Genomic DNA, 5,256 nt, shown 5'->3' on the forward strand with positions numbered 1-5,256 from the left:
ATTAATGTAAGCAGATGCCGGGTTTCGGAGCAGGACAGGCACACGGGATTAGGACGACTACTCATGTGGAGGATAAGCATCAGTCATCCCTCAGAGAATCAGAACACACGAGCAAGACTCAGAAAAGGAAACTTGTGTTGAATTTGTGAGCCTTGTATTGTGGAATGTTTTGGTGTTGGGTGAGCATGTTAGCCAGTGAAATCTTGCCCCAGTGGGATGAATCGATATTATATGACTTTATTACAACAGTAAGGTACCGTGTGCACTGTACATATGGACTGCAATGACTGAAATAACAATGTAACTGATCAATTTTCAGCTGAATACTATGACGACAGTTAGAGTCATGGAGTCATAGTATTATACAGCACAGAAAAAGGCCCGTCGGCCCATCGTGTCAGTGCTGGCCATCAAGCAGCTATCTATTCTAGTCCCATTTTACAGCACTTGGCCCGTCGCCTTGTATGTAATTGCATTTCAAGTGTTCATCTAAATACTTCTTAACTGTTTTGATGGTTCTTGCCTCTACCACCTGTTCAGGCAGTGTGTTGCAGTTGCCAACCACCCTCTGGGTGAAGAATATTTTCCTCAAATCCCCTCTAAACCTCCTGACCCTTACCTTAAATCTATGCCCGCCTTTTATTGACCCCTCCGCTCAGGGAAAAAGTTTGTTCCTATCTAACCTATCAAGTCCCCTCATAATTTTGTGCACCTCAATCAGGTCTCCCCTCAGCCTTCTCTGCTCTAAGGAAAACAACCCTAGACTATCCAGTCTCTCTTCATAGCAGAAATGCTCCAGCCCAGGCAGCATCCTGGTGAATCTCCTCTGCACCCTCTCCAGTGCAATCACATCCTTCCTACAGTGTGGTGCCCAGAACTGTACACAGTACTCCAGCTGTTTTATACAGCTCCATCATAACTTCCCTGCTCTTATATTCTATGCCTCGGCTAATAAAGGCAAGTATCCTATACGCCTTCCTAACCACCCTATCTATCTTTGCTGCTGCGTTCAGTGATCTATGGACAAGTACACCAAGGTCCCTCTGACCCTCTGTACTTCCGAGGGTCCTATTATCCATTGTTTATTCCCTTGCCTTGTTAGTCCTCCCAAAGTGCATCACCTCACAATTATTAGGATTAAATACCATTTGCCACTGCTCCACCCATCCTACCAGCCCATCTATATCGTTCTGCAATCTAAAGCTTTCCTCCTCACTATTTACGACACCACCAATTTTCGTGTCATCTGCAAACTTAATGATCATGCCTCCTATATTCACATCTAAATCATTAATGTACACTATTAACAGCAAGGGTCCCAGTACCGATCCCTGCAGGACAACACTGGTCAGTTATACCTGCTAACCTGTGAGACTGCACATCAGACACGATGTGATGAAGTCAAAGTGGACTTTGTTGAATTTGCTAACTTGATCTTTGTGGGAACGCAAGGGTTAAGTAATTAAAAATATTAAATGGTCAGTTCACTTGTACAAATAAACACTCAACAGAAATGGGTCTGGAATGTCCTATGTGCTGCATTCCTCGGACAAGATATGGACAGTAAATGACCAAAGACCTGGAATTACAAGAAGTCATGGTATGGATAATAAAACGGAGTCTTTTAATGACAAGAAGTAAGGTACGGGTGAGGCTTGGAATGTAGAAGCAAATGCAATGTGTGTGTGGGGTGATCCAGGCAATAAAGATACAGATCACACACAGTGATTGATCATGCAGGGAAAGACCCTAACACTGAGACCAGTGACATGGTGCACGAGGGGAGAGTGAGGGTCAGTCCCGGATATAAGACGGTCCCTTTCCTTTATCTGACACTGCAGTCCGGATAGCCAGGCCAGCTATTGGAAGAAGATCCCTCCTGGTCATCGATCAGTGGGAACTTGGTGATATTTAAAACACAGACAAGGTGAGAGTCTGTGGGGATCATTTGCAGCATTGATTTTTCCAGGAATATTCACTCGGATTTTAGTGCTATTTTACTGGGATTCTATGTAACCTAACCAACGTGTAATCTTTAATCTTGTAGTGCATGTGTAATGCTTAATTTCTGAAATCCATACAGAGTAAAGCTTAAGGTACTGCAACAAACTCAAGAGTCTTGGCATTTATTACCTTATCGGGTCGAATCTGCTGTTAAGTTGGACTATTCTGGTGAATAATTGTTTTGAAGTTGTTTGTCCTAACGTAATAGTGTAAATTGATTTGCAGCATCCCATCATATAACATACATTGCTGTCTATATTGTCCGAATACAAACATAAAATAGCCACAAATGTTGCTGTTCATTTCGGGGCAGAAAGGTGAAGTGTTTATTTTGTCTGTGATTTAAATCGACCCCTAATGATAACCTGGTCAAAACACAAAACCGAGGCAGATGCCACCAAACAGAAAATCAGAACAGACAAGCCAGACTCAGAAAAGGAAACTTGTGTTAAATTTGTGATCCTCGCATTTTGGAATGTTTCAGTGTTTGAGTAAATTTGTAATATTTACTGATGATTTCAAACTTGGGAGGAGATGTAAAGAGTGAGGATGATACCAATTGACTGCAACAGGACAGAGATAGTTGAGCAGAATGGGCAGGCAACTGGCAGTTCGAATTTAATACTGGGAGATGTGAGGTACTGTATTTTGGCAGAAGTGATTGGGAGAGACAATATAGACTTAATGGCACAGTTCTAGAGAGTGTGCAGGGACAGAGGGACCTGGGGGTACAAGTAAATACATCTTTGAAGGTGGCAGGACATATTGAGGAAGTATTCAGTAAAGCCAATGGGATCCTGGGCTTCATAAATAGAGGTGTTGAGCGCAAAATCACGGAAGTTATGCTGAACCTTTACAAAGTTCTGGCTAGGCCACAACAAGAATATAGCACCCAGTTCTGGTCACCACACATTAGGAAGGATGTGAGGGTCCTTCAGGGGATGAGAGAAGATGGTAGTTTCAGGGGTGGGAGGGTTAAGCAAAGTGGACTGTAAACAGCTACCTGAATGTAAATGAATGTCAGAGCAGTGAGAGTTAGTTAGGGTTGAGAACAAATATTTTCACACAAATGTAAACAGGGTGAGACTCCCAAATCTAGAGCCCCTTGGATGTCAAGGATCAAACCGGGTGGGATCAGGCACAACAGGGAAGCTTATGTCAGATACCAAGAGCGCAATACCACAGAATGCCGAGAGGAGTGAAGAAAGTGCAGGGGTGAAATTAAAAAACAAATTAGGAAAGCAAAGAGATAGCCAGAAAATAATATTCCCAAGTGAAATCAAGGAAAACACACAGATGTTTTATAAATACATGAAGAACAAGAGGATAACTAAGGATAGAGCAATAGGGATTAAAAAGGGAATGTGAGTATGGAGGTGGAATTTGTGGGCACAGTTCCCCTTAACATCACAGCAACTTTGATCAAATCACCTTGATCCTCCTAAATTCCAGGGAATACATCCCTAGTTTGTGTAATATCACCACGTAATTTAACCCTTGGAGTCCAGTTATCATACTGGTAAATCTACACTGCACTCAAATGGACATGGAACCCCCCACCCCCTACCCCCCAAGTCTCTTTGGACCTCCAGTGTTTGTAGTTTTTCACCATTTATAAAGTACTCTGTTCCACTATTTTTTTACTGACATTGAAATCTATCTACCACAGTTTTGGCCATTTGTTTAAGACATTAATATCTCTTTGTAATTTGATGCCTCCAGCTACACTGCTTACAATGCTGCCTATTTTTGTGTCATTGGCAAACTTGGGTATGTGGCATTCTACCCCAGCATCTTAAATCGTTAATAAATACAGCAAAACTGAGACACACACGGACTTTGCACTAGTAGACAGGAGTGAATCATTCCATCCAAGAGGTTTTTTAATCCCAGATTTATGTTTTTCTTTTAAGAAAATAACAGAATTCAAATGCACAACAGCCCAGTGTGGGATTTGAACTCCTGGATTTTCAATCATCAGCTCAGGCCTTCAAAGTAAAACCCATAAAAAGAGATTCATTTTCCAACTGCTGTTGTCTGACTGTCTCGGGTTTTGTATATTGTTCCCTTCTCCTCTTCTTCCATGTGTCTGAAATCTTTGAAGTTTGTCAGACATTGACAAACTACTTCATGTGGTGTTCTGTAAATACCTTCAATTCTGTGTATCTGCAAGGGACACAATTCAAATTCTCACCTTATTGCATCAACCAAAAGCTGCAGGTCCATTCAAACATCCCTATTTCCTGTCTCTGCAAAGATAGCTCACACTTACACAATGCAGGAATGTCTGAATGGAAACAGCTTTTGACACATTTCCCAACACGTTTACTAACACTTTTCAGGATGAAACTAAATTCAACTGACAAGATTCCAAGCCCCAAATTGAATCTTTCAGATATAAAAAGTGACACAAATGCAATCCCAGATCTCTCTGTCCTGGCACCCATTTTAACATTGTACAATTTCCTTAATGTCACGTCTCCTCAGCCTTCCTTCCAAAATGCATCATTTTACATTTCTCAGCATTGAAGTTAACCTGCCATGTGTCTGACCATTTCACCAGACTGCCTCTATCCTCCTGAAGTCTACTACTATTCCCTTCCCTGTTTATTGCATTGCAGATGGCACAATGTTGAAGTTATGCCCTGTAAGCTCAAGTCCAAGTCATTAATATATATCAAAAAGATCAGTGGTCCCAATCCAAACCCCTGGGGAATATCGCAGTCCCACAATGTACACTGTCTACAGTGAGTTAAAAAGCAGGGAGGTTATGCTGAACATCTCCTCTTCTCTCTCTATCTCTATGTCACTCTCTACTCTCTCTATCCCAATCTCCCGCTCTGTCATACCTTACAGTCTGCTGCACACAGATTTGCAGGAACACTGACCGACACTCGCCATCCCAATCTTTTCCTCTTTCTCTATCCAGTCCCTTTAGAATCTGATATGTTTCAATCCGATCACCGCACATTCTTCTAAACTCAAGAGAATACAGGTCCAATTTACTCAGCCTCTCATCATAGGACAATGACAGAGAAACTAAACAAATACTTTGTGTCTGTCTTCACAGAGGAAAATACGAAAAACCTCCCAGAAATAATGGAGAATCAAGGATCTAGTCTAAATCAGGAACTGCAAAATATAAATATCAGTAAAAAAAAGTACTAGACTAATGAATGGGACTTAAAGTAAATAAATCCCCTGGACCTGATGATCTACATCCCAGAGTGTTGAAAGAGGTGGCTGTCGAGA

This window comes from Heterodontus francisci, unplaced genomic scaffold (assembly GCF_036365525.1).
Source record: "Heterodontus francisci isolate sHetFra1 unplaced genomic scaffold, sHetFra1.hap1 HAP1_SCAFFOLD_52, whole genome shotgun sequence".
In the NCBI taxonomy this organism is placed as follows: domain Eukaryota; kingdom Metazoa; phylum Chordata; class Chondrichthyes; order Heterodontiformes; family Heterodontidae; genus Heterodontus; species Heterodontus francisci.